This window comes from Homalodisca vitripennis, unplaced genomic scaffold (assembly GCF_021130785.1).
Source record: "Homalodisca vitripennis isolate AUS2020 unplaced genomic scaffold, UT_GWSS_2.1 ScUCBcl_2394;HRSCAF=7110, whole genome shotgun sequence".
Taxonomy (NCBI): Eukaryota; Metazoa; Arthropoda; class Insecta; order Hemiptera; family Cicadellidae; genus Homalodisca; species Homalodisca vitripennis.
In genome coordinates, this window is record NW_025778504.1 from 28,206 (window position 1) to 49,922 (window position 21,717).

General features: G+C 31.5%; 1 pseudogene; it reads left to right on the forward strand.

The window, feature by feature from the left end:
- Positions 1 to 21,717, forward strand: part of LOC124372000 — a 54,359-nt pseudogene that overhangs the window by 11,620 nt on the left and 21,022 nt on the right.

Here is a 21,717-nt window from a genome sequence, read left to right on the forward strand (position 1 = left end):
TCTAATCTGGAAGGCGAAAGCCAATTTGCCCTGTGCTGCTTAGTCCTGAATTTGACAGAATTTCCTGTAAACAGGTATCAATCATCAGTTACAATATACTTAGTGGGCGTGAACAAAATGAACATTCAATAATACGAGAGCTGTCTAGAAAGTAGATTACGTTTCGATATAAACAAAAAACAAAGTACAAGACGAAAATTCTATTATAATAACATCGAAAGTAATACATTTGAAAGTGGCACTAAAATACTATTTTTCACCATAGCCACCATACACATTTAGGCACTTACCGTAGCGTTGAACTAGTTTTGAAATTCAAGCGATGTAAAATTCTGCCGCCTGAGACTTCAACCAGGTTCTCGCACCAAATTTAAAGTAGAGCACAAAATGTGTGGTAACCTAACTTCTAAGTATTAATTTCGTGTAACAAACTCTAACCTTGAAATTTGAGAAAAACTTCTACATCAGCTTCAGTCGACGAGATAAAGAGACAAATAAGGTGATTTTTAGGTAATTTTCTATTTTACCCCTTTCGGTATCCCCTCCCCACCGATATTAGCACGGCTGACCATTTTATTTTATTCCTATTTTTAAGGGAAATGCCTCCATAGATTTCACGAAGAGCTAGGTTGCGTTTTAGTACATTGTAAAGAACATTCCCAGACTACTCTATGCAAACCATCATGGCTTCTGCGCAGTGAGCTATGCGCATGTATAGTATCCTTGAAACGACCTTGAGTTTTACTCCGTAAGAAAAATTTTAAACACATTTTTAACCTCTAATTCGTCGTCGTTTTAATATAAGAGATATCTTATCTAACAGATATTATTAACATGATATGTATTAGCAAATTTATTTAGTGAATAATCTTTTTAAAATAAAAAAGAAGTGTAAATAAGTTCTAGATTTTTTCTTTAACCAACAATGACTATAGAAAAGTCTTTGTATGAATATTAATGCAATCTTTTAAACGAGGCACCCCCAATGAAGCTACACTACTAAAAGTTTTTAATGTTTAAAAGTATTTAAAGGATGATAAGTTTAACATTGCTTTTTCTGAGTTAAACACAAGATAGCCGCACATACAACTAAATTTGTGCCAAGAGTATAAAACTTGCATTCAAACAAATAAATAAAAATTCAAATTCATGACTTTAGTATTTGTATAACAAAGAAAATAAACACAATTTTTCTTGCCAAATTAATAACGGGTCTTCCAGCTTTATAAATGAATGTGTGTGTGTATGTCCTTTATAGACTCAGAAACTATTTGACCGTTCGTTATGAAAATCTGTATGTTTATGTATTTTTACACGGGGAAGGTTTATATGCTATGCCCATTGATGGAACTTACCACAAGGCAGCGCTGCAAAATATAAAGGTTTTCAAAGCGCCTGCACATTATAAACTGCAACTACAAGACAATTACGTATATTAAATTGCCAAACACTATTTGAAGGCGCTAATTTATTATGTATATTTGTCTTAAAAATAAATTTCTGGCTGAACTTAAAGCTTGAGTGTTAGACCACTTTTTAATAAAGTACATGTGCGTTGTGCGTGTACAATGGCTATAGACAAACACTTCTGACAGATTTTCTTGATCGTGGCAACAAGGTCAAACTCTACATCGCCGTTGGAAATATAATTCACTTGAACCAGAAGCGTGCGAAGCCGCGGGAAACAGCTAGTGTTTATATAAATAAGCAATGACATCAAATACTGCCACGTACGCACTTACGATACCATCGTAATTAAATCAATTTTTGTACAAGCTAAGTTTCAATACCATTTGCAGAAATATCCTTAAATAAAAGACTGAGTTTTTTTTTATCTCGCATACCCACAACATTCAGCCAATAAGACAAAGTGACAGGAATGAACACATGAGTGGTTACAAAAGTGGATTCATTCTCAGATAGCGATTCTCGGTAGCGATCTCCCTTCCCACTTCCTGCACACGACTTACACTCTGCTAATGCTCGGATACTGCACTCTAGCACAGCATTTTCCAGAATACTGTTACAAAAAGCTGGATTCGTTTCTTAAGTGATCTAGAAGCCGGATCACGGTATCGATCCCTCTCCCACTTCCTGCACACGACTTACACTCAGATAATGTTCGGATACTGCACTGTGGCACGGCATTTTCCAGAATATTGTTACAAAAGTGGATTCGTTTGTCAGATGATCTAGAAGCCGGATCACGGTAGCGATCTCTTTCCCATTTCCTGCATACGGTTTACTCTGATAATGCTCGGATACTGCACTCTGTCACGGCATTTTCCAGAATACTGTTAAATTCAAATTCAAATTCTTTATTCAGCATGTAGACAGAGTTAACAATGTATGTGCCAAGTCAACAAATCATAACAAAAATATAATAATGTCTCTCAATAAAATAATTTTACTTTTTCAAGTTTACACTATCTTATCAGCTAAAAAGTCCTTAACAGAATAGTAAGCCTTCTCGATCAACACCCATTTCAAATTTTGTTTCTAAAAACTGTGTAATCTTGGACTAATCTTAAGCTTAATGGAAGACTGTTAAAAAGAATTACTGCTGAATATATTAAATGATTTTCAAAAAATGAGGTGGAGTGTTGGGGGATTATTCATAATGCATCTGGGTTTACTTCTTGTTCCATACATGTGAGTTACAAAAGTTAAGTGATCTAGAAGCCAGATCACGGTAACGACCTCCCCTCCCATTTCCTACATACGTTTTACACTCTGATAATGCTCGGATACTGCACTCCGTCACGGCATTTTCCAGAATACTGTTACAAAAGTGGATTCATTTCTTAAGTGATCTAGAAGCCAGATCACGGTAACGACCTCCCCTCCCATTTCCTACATACGTTTTACACTGATAATGCTCGGATACTGCACTCCGTCACGGCATTTTCCAGAATACTGTTACAAAAGTGGATTCATTTCTTAAGTGATCTAGAAGCCAGATCACGGTAACGACCTCCCCTCCCATTTCCTACATACGTTTTACACTCTGATAATGCTCGGATACTGCACTCCGTCACGGCATTTTCCAGAATACTGTTACAAAAGTGGATTCATTTCTTAAGTGATCTAGAAGCCAGATCACGGTAACGACCTCCCCTCCCATTTCCTGCATACGGTTTACTCTGATAATGCTCGGATACTGCACTCCGTCACGGCATTTTCCAGAATACTGTTACAAAAGTGGATTCATTTCTTAAGTGATCTAGAAGCCAGATCACGGTAACGGACCTCCCCTCCCATTTCCTACATACGTTTTACACTCTGATAATGCTCGGATACTGCACTCCGTCACGGCATTTTCCAGAATACTGTTACAAAAGTGGATTCATTTCTTAAGTGATCTAGAAGCCAGATCACGGTAACGACCTCCCCTCCCATTTCCTACATACGTTTTACACTCTGATAATGCTCGGATACTGCACTCCGTCACGGCATTTTCCAGAATATTGTTACAAAAGTGGATTCGTTTGTCAGATGATCTAGAAGCCGGATCACGGTAGCGATTCTCTTTCCCATTTCCTGCATACGGTTTACTCTGATAATGCTCGGATACTGCACTCCGTCACGGCATTTTCCAGAATACTGTTACAAAAGTGGATTCATTTTCTTAAGTGATCTAGAAGCCAGATCACGGTAACGACCTCCCCTCCCATTTCCTACATACGTTTTACACTCTGATAATGCTCGGATACTGCACTCCGTCACGGCATTTTCCAGAATACTGTTACAAAAGTGGATTCATTTCTTAAGTGATCTAGAAGCCAGATCACGGTAACGACCTCCCCTCCCATTTCCTGCATACGTTTTACACTCTGATAATGCTCGGATACTGCACTCTAGCACGGCATTTTCCAGAATACTGTTACAAAAGTGGATTCATTTCTTAGGTGATCTAGAAGCCGGATCACGGTAGCGATTACTCCTCCCATTTCCTGCACACGACTTGCACTCTGATAATGGTCGGATACTGCACTCTGGCACGGCATTTTCCAGAATATTGTTAAGGTACAAAAAGTGGATTCGTTTCTCAGATGATCTAGAAGCCAGATCACGGTAGCGATTTCCCCTCCCACTCCCTGCATACGACTTACACCCTGATAATGGACGACTTAAACTATGATAATGGTCGGATACTGCACTCTGACACGGTATTTTCCAAAATATTGTTACAAAAGTGGGGACTGAATGAAGCTTCGTTTATATATAGGCAACACTAAGTCTGATACTGATGGTAGAACTTATTACAACCAAAAAAACATTGTAACATGTGACATATTAACGAATTTAGCCTAACTATTCATTTAAGTACTGCTATTGAAATGGGAATAATCATGTAGAAAAATATCCTCGAGCATTTTTTTCTGTGGATTTTAAATTTTGCAAGAAACTTTACTCTACATAGACAAGATTAAGTTCTATGGTTGTACTTTTCCTGATAGGGGATTTGACTGGCCGTATTTGAAGCCTATAACTCAGAAAGTTTACACAATTTCTCTTTTGCCCACCGGGGTAAATATTTCTTCTGTATGATTGTCTGTCTGTCTATCTATCTGCAAGACACCTCGAGAGTAAAATTAGGAATAGACGTGACAGTTTGCATGTGAGATCAACAAAGTGCGCTGCGCGCAACAGCGTTGTTGAGTATTTGTATCTTTTGTAAATATACAAAAAACCCTTTCTAAAAATATGTACTTTGTAAGTAGGATTTATTTACGTATGTTTCATAATTTTATTTAAATCTATTAATTCAATTTAGATACATGAGTATACTTGAATATATTGACATTGAAATGTTTTTGATTTATTAATTTTTATTACAAACAGCATTAGGAAATTCAGCGATTTACCCCTATTTCATAATACGGTTTATATCCACTTAGTTTTCTATTTTTCAGATACTAGTAAAAAATTTTTTCCCCGTGCCAACTATTTCACATTCTGCCATGTGACCATCAATATAGTTTGTGAAAAATCAAATTTTGTTTTGAGTGAACATATCAGCGTATTTTTGAGAAACCACAATTAAAATTTTGTTTCCAAGAACGTGGGTGATTACAGATGTATAAAGCACGTTGTAACTTATAGTAATTTTAGAGTTAGTAAAGATAGAATGATTAAAATCAAGAACTGCATAATGTTAAAATTTCCCAAATCCTTTTGAATTTTTTTATCCCCACAGATAAGTTAAAGACAAATTTTGAATGGAAGTTTGTATGAAGTGTCAATCACAAGAAAAGTCTTAATGAGAAAAAACAAAGATATGAAATGATATTATCTACCTACTAGAGATTTATTGGCCACATCTAGTTTAACATTTTTGAACACTGTATACACAAACTTTATACATCATCATTGTTTTTGTGTTATAACAAATTGAACTCAAAAATTAAATTAAAAATACAGAGATTTAGTAAATTAAGCCTTGCAAGACATAAGTGTGTGGGATGATTAAGTGAGAGTCTAAGAGTAAAAAAGTGTTTTTTAAGAAAGTCCTACGTGTACCCAATTGTTTTTCGTTTTCTTTATCCTAGATTCATTTTGCATTCATGTTGTAACAAAGCATATGTATAACATAATAGTATTTTAATAATAACATAAAAACTTATTTATCAAGAGTCATTAATATTTTTTTAAATAAGTTTGAAACGTATTTTAATGAGAAAAAAGTAGCCTATTAACATTGTTTTATTCTGATTGCATGTTGTAAGATAATATACTGGTATTGTAAAGTGAAATGGTTAGTTTGAGTAGTCATTAAGTTTACTATTGCTGTATGTATGTCTTTTATAGAATCGTAAAACTATTTGACCGAACATTATGAAAATTTGTTTGTATATTGTTTTTCTCCTACGGAGAAGGTTTAAATACTATGCCCATTGATGTAACAGCGGCGGCGCTGCAAAAGATCATTTTTAAAAGCGCCTGCACATTATAAACCGCGATTCGAAGTAGTTGCGTATACTTAATAGCCAAACAATATTTGAAGGCGCTACGTTATGGCGATGTATATTTGTTTTTGAAATACATTTCTGGTTGAACTTAAAGCATGAGTGTTAAATCATTTTATAATAAAGTACAGGCTATGAACATACACTTTTGACAGATTTTCTTGATTGTGGCAAATTCTACATCGGCGTTGGAAATATAATTCACCTGAACCAGAAGTCCTCATACACGGGCAAAGCTTACGAAAAACGTGCGAAGCCGCAGGAAACAGCTAGTAATAAATAAATGTCCAGGTAACGTAATGAATAAAAGTAATGGATCGTTTTCGACAATCTAAAAGATTTGCCACAATGGATGTTATAGTATACTAATATTATTTTACGTTTATCTAATTATGTTATCTGTATTTATTATGATTTATATTCTACATGTTTACAAAACACGGGGTTGTGCTTGGGCTTTCCCAAACATTTAAAGCTCTTAATAGGAATGTAATATTTAATTCATGTGTATGAATAGTTTTTACATTTTAGTCATACGGTGAATGGCTTGATGTAAACATATTTTGTTTGTCTGTTAATGACAGACTCGTCGTGCAGCTACAATCAATAGTAAGCTGTGTTGTGGGGAAGTTCGCATGCAAACAGAGTGATAAGGATCACTCACTCATCCATTCAATACTGCTGCGTATTCTTGTATGGTTATCCAATTACCATAAATATTGATTGGTTATAGGAGTACAGGATAACGTGTTTGTTACTTTAACAACGCACAACATGAATTCTAATTGTTTTTATACCCGCTACGGATAGAAAATACCATTGAGGAATTTGGAAACTCAATTCGTCCTATGTAGAAATGAAGTGTAGTGCTAGTTTTCAAGTCTACAGCTTTGTTCTAGAGAGTGATAGACTACGCTGGCGCTCAGCCAAACCCCACAAAGGGGCATAAAATAATAGGTAAATTGGTATGCAAAATTTCAAATTTATATCTTAATTTGTTCTTCAGACAAACTGTGGACAGGCAGAAGAGAAATTGTCCTAAAAAGTGTCCTAAACAATATACGTCTCTTGTTTTTAAGCCAAGGAAATGAATCAATTACTATTCATGTATCATATTTTCTGTCCTTACAGTACTCCTTAAAGCATTCGCGTGTTCAAACCTGTGTGTAGAATATTTATAATTTCACTAAAGTCTGATTATAAAAGTGAATCATTAATTCAATGTCAATCATGCAGCTTTACTTGAAGTTTATCAGAGTGTACAACTTCCTTCCGTACTTTTATGGCCAGGGAACTAATGTGGTACCGTAGTGACCTTTACACAGCTAAGGCTCTGAAGCCTTCTGGTGACAAATTAGAGTTTAGAAATTACAGGCGTATAAAAAAGCAAATTTATGAAATTATATAACAACGTCCAATTTAAAAACTATTAAGAGTAAAAAATGTTATTTTTTACTATATTTTACACATTGATTCAATTCCAACATCCATTACTAAACCATAAATACATTTGTCTGGTTAACAACTTTTTTATAAATATAATCTTAAATCTCAATTTCAATCATAGTTAACTTAAAAGAAATTAGTTTAAGCGTTAGAGATACATCGAGGCCACAACCAACGTTACAATTAATTATATGAACACAGGTACCTATGAACACTTCACCGTTGTGTAGAGGTAAGGTTGTGGCTCTCTAACAGGTCGCAGGTTCGATTCCTGGGGACGTAATAAACATTTGTAAGTGGGTTTGGACAGTTTTCCCGTAAAACAGTTTAGTATTCTCAATTAAAATCCCATTGGCGTAGAAATAAACCCCTTCAAAATTTAAAAAAAAACGTAAAAATGGTTTTCATGGATACACATTTGATTACATATAGCCTATCCAAAGTCGGTCTTTTCACACTGAAAAGGAATAGGCCTAGACACGGAAAACTATTTAAATAGCAGATTTACACTCCTTGGTTTTTATTAATCTAAAATAATTACAATTTGTATACAGCACCCTTGGAGAACCGCTTAGTTTAGTTTGCATATACGAAACTTGTATATAGCAATGCATTCTGGTATTTAATTCCAAACACATTTTTCACCATATTTTCATGCAGTTCTGATATTAACACAACTTACAACTCCAATACATTTTATTATTACACTGAACATTTATAATAAAATACTGGTTCACAAAATCATTGCGTAGGCTACTGACTTCCCACGATTTCAGGTCTTCTTATCGTTATCAAAGTCTTCTGCCACAAATAAATACAGTTTTATTGACGTTTCATTCCTTCCTCATACTTTAAAATTAGTTCTGTCTAGTATCTTTTACTTTTTTTCACAAATTTTATTCCTTGATTACTGAATTGTGAAATAAAAATATACTACAGCTGTACTCACGAAAAGCAGTTGTTAACTTAATAAAGAAAACAGCTGTTGAAACAGGTGGTAAACAATTCAGTTGGCGCTAGCGTGAGGGATTGTTTGCAATCGTGCAAGAATTGCACGCAATTATCCCACCATGAAAGGCAATCGTGTTGAAATTTCTTTGCAATCTGTTTAACTTCCTGTTCTTATGAACTGATTCATAAACCGTCTTGTCACACTTGTGATAAATAACTCACAAGCCTCTTACAATCTGGACATATTAATCATTATTTTATATATATATATAAGTAGATAGTAATATGGGGTTCCTGGCGCACTTTCGGAGCCGACCGAAAAGCAATGTAAAATACTGTTCAATGTACCATAAAGGAAGCTGAGAAATAACACAGCAAATCTCAATGAAAAATTAACCGAATCTACAGTCGTTCGTCTCCAAAAGCGATCGGTACATTACTATCTACTCTGTGGAATGAAAAATTAACCAAATCTACAGCTGTTTGCTTCTACTTTCTTAAGCTGTGCTTTGTAAAATGTTGTCAAATCTGCTACGAATAAAGGAAAAATCTTCAATGACAGTCGAGGTGTGCTACTACAGACCGACCATCACGATAATCGCTTCGCCTGCGTCATATCCGTAGTGATATCACGCCGTGAGAGGCGCAATCGTTGGTTTACAAGCACCATTTAGTTAAATAAATTTTTCTATCTAAATGGAGCGCGATAAAATATCATGTCCGTTCTGCAAAATAGAAATTTTAAGAAAAAACTATGATCGCCATTATAATTCTAAAAGTCATGAAAAAAACAAGCAAATTTACAATAATGAACTAAATTATTTAAGACAGTGGGCTAGAGAAAATAAAATTGCCGATCACGAAAACATGTTTAATATTGAGAAATTACGTGAATTAAAGAGAAATTTCAAAGTTGAAAAGAAAAAATCTCGACCTATTTAATGATGAAAAACTTCATTCAATAGCTGAAAAGTTGGCTATCGGTACTAACGATAAAACCAAGTCTGAAATGATCGAAGAAATTGATAAAACTCTTAAAGTAAAATCCGAAAATATCATTGATGTAGAAGTTTTATCCTCAATACACGGTCTTTTCAAGCAATACATTTTAACAAACTTGAACGACAATTCCATGTCAATTTACAAATATCTTTCAATTATGCGGTCAGAAATTAAAAGTTTAATCGAGAAATTTCAAGAAAATGTTAAAAATATGAAGGGCTATCTCTCTTTGGAATGTGAATACGAACGAACTTTAGTGAATGGTGAACCGCAAACATGTCTAATGTATTTTACTATCAAAGCAGACGAAATCTTTGACGTAAACGACTTTATTACTAAGCAATTTAATAAATTAACACATCGAGAACAAACGAATAATCCAAATAAAGGTTCCGGATGGACATTTAAAAGTTGTAAACAACTAGTTTTGAGCCTTAACAAACACGAAATGATGAATGCAGGATCATACATCGATTTACCAAAGAATATCAAAGATAAAAAAGCTTGTATAAAATATAAAAAATAGAGATGATTTTTGCTTTATTTACTCAATAAGATGTGCTATTGAAAAACCAGAAAGAGACTGTGAACGTGTAAAGCAATACGAAAAATTTGTGAATGACGAAATATTTTCAGGTTTTGAGTATCCAATGTCTCTGAAAGATATACAAATATTTGAAAAACGAAGCTACAATTCCAAGTACAAATATCCAAAAATGTCTATAAATATCTACAGTTATGATGAGAAACTCAATATTGTTCCGTTACAAATTTCTGAAAAATATGATGCCGAGTTAGAAATCGATTTATTGTATGTTAAACAAGAAGAAAAATCTCATTATGTTTTGATAACCGATTTAAATAAACTCGTGAGTTCTCAGTTATCCAAGCATAAGGAAAGAAAATTTCTTTGCAGAAGATGTTTTAAGCCATTTTTACAAATCTGGAGATTTAACAGATCACTTAGAAATTTGTAAAAATCATGAAGTTTGTAAGTCAATTATGCCATTTCCAGGTCAAACAACTAAATTTACTAATTATCAAAAGAAATTTAACCATCCGTACGTAATTTATATGGACTTTGAGAGCATATTGGAAAAGATTCCGACATGTAAGAACAATCCAGAAAGATCAACTACAACCAAGATTCAGAGGCACATTCCTTATGGTTTTACTCTATATTTAGTGTCGAATGTGACCAATCGCATGTACAAACCGATATGTTATCGTGCCCAAAATGAAGAAGATTTGAAAAACGTCCCGACAAAATTGTTTGAAGAACTCAATAAATTATCGAAATACATAGCGAAAAAATATAATTCTAAGAACATGAAACCTATGAAATTGACAGAAGAAGAAGAAATTTTCGTATCAAAATTCAAACGTTTGTCATATCTGTGAATGGTCTGCTTATGATGTTGGGTCAATTCAGTATGGTTTTACTCCTGATAGTTGGAAAGATAAGAGTTATAATAAAGTGAGAGATCATTGTCATTTAACCGGCAAGTTTCAAGGCGCAGCTCATGCATGTTGCAATCTAAATTTGAAATTTCCTCAGAATATTCCCGTTTTCTGCCACAATATGTCAAATTACGATACTCATTTGTACATAAAAGAATTGGCTAAACAGTACGGTAATGTTGATTTGATTGCAAACACCGATGAAAAATATATAAATTATTCTGTAAATTCTGGATATGGCTATGAATTCGAAGGTGATAAGCCAAGAAAATTCATCAAGTTTTCGTTTGTAGACACGTTCAGATTCATGGCCTCGTCTATAGAAAAGTTAGCTAAAAATCTAAAGAGAGAAGACTTCAAACATACAAATCATTTTATACAAGATGGACTGAATGAGATAATAGAAAGACAGCCAAATGACGACGACGAGATTTTTAAAATTCTATCTGGAAAAGGAATATTTCCCTATGAATTTATCGACAGTATTGAAAAACTTGATTACACAGAAGAATTGAGAATTCAAGATTTCTATTCACTTTTGACAGATGAGAGCATATCTGAGAAAGATTTTCAACACTACTTAAATGTTTGGAACAAATTAAAAGAGAAAAATCTAGGAAATTACTCTGATCTCTATAACATTCAAGATGTTCTATTGCTCGCTGATATCTTTGAAAATTTTAGGAATATTTGTTTGAATTGCTATAAACTTGATCCGGCACATTATCTAACAGCTCCCAGTCTTGCATGGGATGCTATGTTAAAATTAACGAAGATAGAATTACAATTAATTAGTGATTATAATATGTATTTGATGATCGAAAAAGGTATTCGCGGAGGCATTTCTCAGTGTATTAAGCGATATGTGAAAGCAAATAACAAATATTTAAAAGATTTTGATAAGACAAAGCCCGAAAACTATTTACTCTATCTCGATGCTAATAACCTTTATGGGTATGGCCTCATGCAAAGTTTACCATACGGCGATATCAAGTGGATGGATCCTAAAACGTATACAAAAGAAGAGTGGCAAGAAACAATTTTGGAACTCACTGGCGACGAAGATTATGGCTATATTCTCGAAGTTGATCTTGGATATCCAACGAATTTACACGAACATCACAAGGATGTTCTCTTGCTCCAGAACATTTTAAAAACAAACTTTGCACAACTCTACTGGATAAAACTGAATACGTTGTTCATTCGAGAAATTTGAAGTTCTATTTGGAACAAGGTATGATTTTGAAACATGTGAATAGAGTTATTGCATTCGATCAGAAGCCTTTTATGAAAGAATACATTGATTTTAACACAAACATGAGAACCAAAGCTACAAGCGACTTTGAAAAGGACTTTTATAAGCTGATGAACAACTCAGTGTTTGGAAAATCTATGGAAAATGTGAGAAACAGATGTGATATTAAGCTTGGAAATGAAGAATTTTCAATGAAACAAGCTAAGAAAACAAATTTCAAATGCTTTAACATCTTTGACGACAACTGTATAGCGAGTCACATGTACAAACAAAAGGTTAAAATTTAACAAACCGATTTACATAGGATTTTCAGTTCTCGACCTCTCAAAATTGCTAATGTACGAGTTTTATTACAACAAATTAAAGAAGTTTGATCCAGATTTGAATCTGTGTTACATGGATACAGACAGTTATTTTCTAGAATTGAAACGAGATCCTTTTAAAATTATTAAAGAAAATATAGATGACTTTGATACAAGTGATTATCCAAAAGATCACGAATGTTTTCACTACTAAAAATAAGAAGGTAATAGGGAAATTCAAAGATGAGTTAAATAGCGAAGTTTTAGAAGAATTTTGTGGTTTAAGGTCTAAGATGTACTCGTACAAATATCTAGATAAAAACCCAGTTAGGTGTAAAGGAATTAAGAGAAGCGTTGTAAATAAAACAATAAATATCGAAAACTTGAAGAGATGTTTGTTCAAAGATAAAGAAGAATTTAGGGAGATGACAGTCATCAAAAGTTATAAACATGAGTTGTACACTGTTACCATAAACAAGCTGGCACTGAACGCTAAAGATGATAAGAGAATTGTCCTAGAAAATAAGATCGATACAGTACCGTATGGCTATAAAACAGATATATTAGACGAATTAAATAAACTTGGAAACTTTGATATGTAAATGGAAGATGATTTAATTCACTGTCACAAGTGTAAAAAGAAAACGAAAAATATAGATTCAAAAATCGTTCAAACTCAAAATGGATTGTATAGAATTGCTGCAAAATGTTCAAAATGTAAGACAAACAAGAGTAAGTTTATAAAGAATCCAAATCCAAAACCTGTTAAGCAAGAATTGAAGACTAAAGATGAGATAGAGATTGAAGCTCGAGAAATTCATGCACCAGTACGAAAAAAGTTTAAAAAGAGAAAAATTATAACATTAGGAATTGACGATTTATGGGCAGCAGATTTAGTTATAATGTCTAACTATTCAGATCAAAATGATGGATTTAAGTATATGTTAAATATTATTGATACTTTCTCAAAATATGCTTGGTCAAGAGCTATCAAAAGAAAAAACGGCAAGGATATTTCAAAAGCTTTCGAAGATATAGTAAAAGATGCCATAAGGATCAATCACAAACCTCCTAACCTACTTCATACAGATAAGGGTTTAGAGTTTAAAAATAAAGAATTTAACGATGTTTTGAGGAAATACAACATTAAGATTTATCATACTGAAAACGAAGAGAAATCAAGTATTGTAGAGAGATATAACAGAACTCAAAATGAGAGAATGAAAGTAATTTTTGAGATTAATAAAAACTTTAAATGGATCGATATTCTTCAAAAAATCGTAAACAATTATAACGATACAGTTCACAGCACAATCAAAATGAAACCGAAAGACGTAGATAAGGATGCAGAAAAGGAGTTATTAGAGACCGTTTTCAAGTATGTTCCACCTGAAATTCACACGAAAACTAAATTTAAAGTCAATGATCATGTAAGAATTGTTAGTAAAAAACAAACATTTTCGAGCAAATATAAGAACAATTGGTCAAGAGAAATCTTTGTGATTTATCAAATTAATAACACAGATCCTGTAACTTATAGTATAAAAGATTTAAATAATGAAGAAATAACCGGAAAGTTTTATGAATATGAATTGAAGAAGTCAAAACTGTAATATAAATTTTCTATATATAAATGGCGCATCAAAAGAAATGTACAAAGTGCAAAGAATTTAAAGATTTAAATGAATTTTATAAAGATAAAAATAGGAAAGATGGAATGCATTATAATTGCAAAGATTGTGAAAGGGAATATCATAAAGAATTATATGATAAAATAGAAAAATTAACTTTGGAAGATAAAGAATGTCTTAAATGTAAAGAAACTAAAAAAATTTCAGAGTTTAATAGTGATCACTATAGTAGAGATAAGAAAGACTCATATTGTAAAGATTGTGTAAAGAAGAATCACCATAGATTATATTATGAAGATACTCAATGTGAATGTGGAAGAACTATAAAATGGTTAAATAATTATCAAAAACATTTACAAACAAAATATCATAAGTTAAGAGTTTAACATTTTCATCGTGTAATAATTTTTTCTATATAAATGGAGTCTCAAAAGAAATGTACAAAGTGTCAAGAAGAGAATAGAAAAGACTGTTATTGTAAGGAATTATACGATAAAATGAACAAATTAACTTTAGAAGAGAAAAAGTGTTACTTTTGTAAAGAAATTAAAAATATTTCTGAATTTAATAACTGGCAGTATAGTAAAGATAGAAAAGATGCTTTTTGCAAAGATTGTGCTAAAAAAATTTTCAGCGAAAGTTATAAAAACGAAATGCCTTGTGAATATGAAAAAAGAATTCTACAATGGTTACCTAGTTATGCTAAACATTTACAAACAAAATATAATAAATCGAGAGTTTTTAGTAAAATTTAGAAACATTTTCATCGTGTAATTTAGATATTCTATAAATCAGTCGAGATTCTGCCATATTTGTAGTAAAATGATTTCCGTTGTATAAAATATTCAAAGATTCTTTCATTTGGTTGTAGAGATTGATAGAATTTGGTTCGTCATCAATGAACAAAATCTCTAATTCAGGATAATTTATTTTTAGATGTTTTTAATCGGTTTGGTATTTCTCGTTTCTGAGCTCTGATAACGTAATAAGGCCATTCCCACATGTGATTCTTCTTAACTAACACAAAAACATGGTGTTTTTTCTTATCAAAATCTTTACATACCATATCTCTCTTCATTAATTCCATTCGCAATTCTTGATTCTCTATTTTCAATGATTTCATTTCATCTTTAATTTGTAACTGTTTTATTTTATCTTTTAACTGCTTATTTTCGTTTTCAAGTTTGTACTCGCCATATTTTCTAATACTCGGTAAAACTTCTTCTAAAACCCAATTTTGAAACGTTTCTGCAATCTTCATTTTAGATTTCAGTATTAAAGAATATATGCCTGGTTCATTGATGAAAATAGTGTCTGGATGTAATTTTTGTAAGAGTCGCGATTCGATACCCTTGTCAGAATCTATGTTTTCAAAGCTTTTTTTGTATTTTTCTTTAACATGATCTATGATAGCTTGTCTCGTATTTTTAAATTCCAATATTTCTGCAACATCTTTAGCCTTAAACCAAAATTCATTATTTTCGTCAACAATTGTAAAGATATGTTTGCTTTTAAATCTAAGTTGATTATTGAGTAGGTCTACAACTGACTCCATTTAGATAGAAAAGAAATTTAACTAGTAATTTTTATTTTGAGAATGAAGGCCAGATTCATTGATAAAAACAGTGTCAGGATGAAGATTGTTAAGGGGCCATTCGAATAGCCCCCTTGTTTTTTAAGTAAAAATATTGAATTTTGTCATCATCATCAACTCATTTTTATTCCTTTTGCAATCTTAAATATATTGTTGTTTTTACTCTCATTATTTAATAGATTTCCTTCAGAGTCTTGAATAGTCAGAACGATTTTTTTGAATTCTTTTAATATTTTGTCTAATTGGAATATAATCGATTTCATTCGGTTTTTCACTGATTTTTGATCCATAAGCAACACTAGGTTTCAACGAGATTGCAGTGCACTTCAATTACATCGAACGGTCTAAATTTTGGCGTTTTATTTCCTAAATATACCTGATTTGGCTCAATAGTTTCTTGAACAAACCCTAACAAATCTACAATAATTGCTGAAAACATTATTCTTACTGGTGATTTTTATTTGAATTTTATTAGAGAGATAATTTTTTTGCATTTCAAACTTGTTTTCGTCAAAGTTTAAAGATTTATCTGATTGTTTGAATGTTTTCAGATAATTTTTAAGGGAATTTTTTATTTGATCGAAAGTATAATATCCTTTGTTTAAAACCATAGTATTTTGTTATGTTCTTCTCACTAAATCCTATACAATAAGGAGAACTTTCACTAATATTTATTACAAAATTATCAGAATAAAAGCCGCTTAAACCGATAAAATAATTTGATTCTTCCTCTAAGTGTATAGGATGTTCCAAGTTTAAAACTAATTTAGAGCTTTCTGAAGTCAACTTGAACAGCTTCATTTTCGCAAGCGTTGCTTCAAGATGAAAATCTTCTATTTAAATGGAGAAATTTTTAAAGCAAAAAGATCAGATAAAACTTCAAACGTTTGAAGAAAATAAGAAAGATCAACCAATCAGATTGTTAATTGTTGGTTCAAGTGGATGTGGAAAAACAACTTTATTATTGAATTTTATCTACAATAGGTTGATTCCTTATTCCAATTTGTATGTTTTTAGTAAATCTTTAGAACAAGACGCCTATAAAAAATTACAAGAAAGATTTGAAAATATTGAGAAGAACTTAAGTAAGAAAATATCATATTTTTATAATGCTTCCGAGGACATAGTTCCGTTAAGCGAATGTAAACCGAATTCTTTAATCGTTTTTGATGATTGTATTTTGGAAAATCAAGACGTTATCAAGGAATATTTCGTAATGTCTCGTCACAAAAATATCTCTTGTATCTATCTTTCTCAATGCTTTTCAAATGTTGATAAACAAGTTATTAGAAATAATTTGAATATGTTGTGTGTTTTTAAGCAAGACGATCACTATTCGAGAAAGATTTACAACAATTATGTGGGATCTGATATGAGTTTTAACCACTTTAATGAATTGTGTGATAAAATTTGGAAAGAAGACTATGGATTTTTAACTATTAATCTAACTTTGAAGCCTAAAAATGGCAAATATTTGAATAAATTTTCCAATATAAACGTGTGATAATCTAGTTGTTTTCATGTTTTTACGTTCACGTTCCACGTTCACGTTCATGTTTCACGTTCATGTTTCACGTTCACGTTTTACGTTCCGTGTTTCACGTTTCGTGTTCTCGTTTTCACGTTTCGTGTTCACGTTTCCACGTTCCACGTTCACGTTTTACGTTCCGTGTTCACGTTTTACGTTTCGTGTTCTCGTTTCGTGTTCACGTTTCCACGTTCCACGTTTACGTTTCAAAATTTTCCTAAATAAATGGCGAACGTAACTTCAGAAGAAACAAAAAACTTGATCAAATAGAAAAGAAATTAATCAAAGAATTTAAAGAACAGATTCGAATTGATGAAAAAGAACAAGAATTTATTCAAAAAATTAATCAACCTGTAACTTTCTGCAATAAAAAATGTTGAGGGCAAAATTGAAAATGTTTTAAGCGATAATCAAAATTTAATGAATTTGGTTCCAGTTGTACGACAATTTGCTGATATTTCGATACCAGAATCTGAGTTTTGAATTGCCAAAATTACCATCTTCAACACCATTTAGACCTCGAATCATTGAAGACTCTACCATAGTTTGAAACCAATAAGTCCTGGAACAACGGATATAATAATTGGTGAAATTGGTAAAAAATTTCTTCCTAGAGCAAAGGATGATAAATTTGGTTTGTATTGGGACAGAAAAAAGAAAAGTTTTATGATTGGAAATTTGCCCGTGAATTTTGAGCATAATGATATCATTATTAATGAAAAAACATATGAAGGAACTCAAGGTTTATGGAGATTATTAACAGGCACTGATGTTCCAAAAGACGGTTTATATTCTGAAGAAGACTTGAAAAAGTATACTGAAATTTTATGGAAATCTGATTCAATTTACAAAAATAATGATCCATCAACTAAGAAACCAAAGTCAAGTAAAGGTAAAAAATATCTCAATTTGATTAAACCAATTTGGGAAAAAAGAATCGAAGGATCAGGTGTGAGAAAATACAGTGATAATAAGATTGAATACAGATATATCGACGATTTGACAAAACTCGATGGAATTATTAATTTATATTTATGCTCAAGAAAAGGCTGGAAACAACAATTTTTTGAACGAAAAGAAAGCGATTAAAGATTTTATTTCGAACAAACTTGATGAAATGATTGAAAAACCTGATGGAATTAAATATTTAAAACGAGTTTTGCCGGCAATAAGTTCATCTATGATTGAGGGTAGTGGACTTTTGAATGATTTTATCAACAATTTACCTTTTGAATTACACGTACCAACTTATCAGTATCTGGGGCCTGGCACAAAACTCGAAAAAAGACTAAAAAGAGGAGATCCTGGTATAAATAAATTAGATCAAGCTGCTATGGAACACGATATTTTTTATGCAAAACATAGAGACACAAATTCCAGACATATCGCAGATAAAGTTTTGCAAGATAAGGCAATGGATAGATTTTTATCAAAAGATGCTAGTTTAGGTGAAAGATTTGTTGCGCTTTCCAACAGCTGGAGCAATGTTTTTGAAGAGAAAACTAGGAATGGGAATCGAAGAGAACTTGAAATTTTAACTATATAAATGGAGGTGAACGTAAATTTCAGCAAAAAATCAGAAAGAAAAAATAAAATCCGCTTTTAAGAAGAAAATACCCGTTAGTATTCAATTTAAAATAGATCAACTAAAAAATGGCGAAGATAAGATATTTTTAACAAATAGACAATACAATAAACTCGAAAAACATAAGAAAAAACAATAAAGGAACCAGAATAGAATTTTCTTATAATCAGTTTGAAAGAACTTAAAAATGGTGGACTTTTGAAAGATTTATTAGATTTTGGAGAAAAATATTCCAGTTGTTAAAAATGTTGTTCCTTATGTTCGTAAAGCTGCTCCAATCGTTAAAAAGGATGTGATTCCTATTGTTCGAAACATTTTAAAATTGGTTAGATAAAGAGTTGGAAGATGTTACAGGATCTGGATTAGATGAAAAAACTTTGAATTACGTGAAATCAAACATTGAAAAAAAAAAATTTAAACCTTTAACATTCGGGGAATTGGAAGAAATCTGCAAAAATATTAAACATTTTAGAGGAATCTTCATGAGAGATACATTACCTGAAAAAGTTAAGAAATTTGAATGTGGAATTGTGAATTTAGACTCGATTATGGGAAGTGGAACACATTGGATTTGTTATTATAAAAATGATAAGAATGCATATTATTTTGATTCGTATGGAAGAATTGAGGACAAACCACCGAAAGAATTGATCCAATATTTAAAAAAATCAAGCGTCTACTACAATGATTCTCAGATTCAAGATTATAAAGATCCCCCAATTTGTGGTCATTTATGTGTTTTTGTGTTGAATGAACTGAGTAATGGTAAAGATTTTAAAGAAGCTGTTAACAAATTATTGCTTAATAAATATGGATTCACAAAATATTTTTGACGTATTTGGTACACAAATTATTCAAAATGTAGATAATAGTTTCAATTTTGATAGTTTGAGAAATGAGTTTGATAACAAGTTAGAAAATGTATTACAAAACCTTCCAGATTCAGATATGTTTGCTGTCGAGATTGAAGATTTTAAAGCAGAATATGATAACAAACTTGCAAATTTCATGAGTTCAAATGAAGTTGCTGATAAAATAAAAACATTGGAAAAAGAAGTTGATGATGGTGTAAAAAAATTATTTACCAATTTAATGTCTCATATCGAAAAAGCTGATAAAATTACTGAAGCGATCAAAGTTGAAAAGAATTATGTTAGTTTGGCTAATAAAAAAAGAATTGTCGGTGTTCGACCTGGTATTGACAAACATGATGTTGTTGTTAAAGAACAAATTTTAAAACCTCTAAAATTATCAGAAAACATCGATATTGTTGATTTACATGATCCGAATGTTAAAAATGCCTTAGATTTTAAAGGAAAAAGAATTAGCGGTGTTAGTAAAGGAATTAATCCATTTGATGTTGTTGTAATGATTCAATTAGAAGATCCTATTAAAATGTTTAATGAACTAAAACAAAATTACGAGAATCATAAACAGCATGTTAAAGATTTTACAACAGAAGTCTATGACAAGTTAGAAGCCAGAAATAGAAGATCAGTAGACGATGTTGGTGAATTACTTGATAAAGTAAATAAACTAGAAGAAAACTTTAATACATATAAAAAAAGTGTTAATGTATTAGTTGGTGAAGTAATTAACAAAATTCTGGAAGATTTTGATACACATTTCAATGAGAAAATAAACTTTTTTGAAGATTTTGGTACACGTTTAAATGAGCAAATAAACACATAATAATGAATTACTTAAAAGTATAGATGATCGATACTCTTTATATCTCGATAAAGTAAATAAACTAGAAGAAAACTTTTAATAAATTTAAAGAAGATGTCGATAAAACTTTTGAAAACATCGACAACAGATTTAATGGAGTAGGCGGCTATGATGACTAATTTTCCTTATATAAATGGCGCTCATATATTGTGTGAGATGTAAAGAAAAAACTGCAACAAATGATATAAAATACTATGCAAACATTAACGGAGTTAAAAGAATTTCGGGAAAATGTGCTGAATGTAACTCAAAAAAGAGCCAATTTATAAAAACTTGATTTTGAAATTTTTTCTTAATAAATAGAGATGGCGGGACATTACAGTGCTTTCGATCTTTTTATCATGCAACACGAAAGAGATTTGAAAAAAGAACATTGGGATGACATTTCTCAAAAATATGAATTATCCGAAGATATGATGAGATTATACGTAAACAAATTGAATTGGTATAACATTGCTAAATATCAAACTTTATCATCAGAGTTCATTCAAAAAAATATACATTATCAATTAAAAGATCATATGTCTGTTCTTTGTCTCTATCAACACTTGAGTATAAAGTTTTTGGATGAAAATAAAGATACAGTTGATTGGAACAATATTATAGATAGCGGTTACTATCCTGTGCAAATTTTATTGAAATATGTGACCGAGATCGCAAAATTTAAGGAAGAGAATCCTGAATATGACGAAGTAGATCATTAAAAAATGACTCTAATCTTTTTAATTATTTTACTAAAATTTATATCTTTTCTTATAAAAAACGTACATTAGATCGATGAAAAAATGATATCTTTCTTATACATGATGTTTAAAATTTCTAAATTTTCTCTTATTAAATGGCGGACTACAGAAAATATGCTAGTGATATTGAAAGGGCGGAGTTTAAAAATTTCTATCCAATTAGTAAACAACATTTGAATGAACCGAATAAAAGAACTGAGTTTAATATTGATTTTGGAGATAACTTTTGCTCGTCTAACTTCCAGTTTTATATTTCTGGAACTTTAACAAAACAAGATGGTCAAGCGTATCTTGGAACTGATAATGTTAGATTAATCGATAATTTTATACCGTTTTTATTTTCTAAGATTGAAGTAAGAAAACACAATAAATTGATAGAAGAAGTCGAAAACTGTGGCCAATTAAGCACAATTAAAGGAACTATTTCGTATTCAAAAAGTGATGTTATTTCTCAAACTTCTAATGGCTTTGAATCAGATTTTAAATTTGGTGTTTTTGAAGCAGCTGGAAATTTATCTC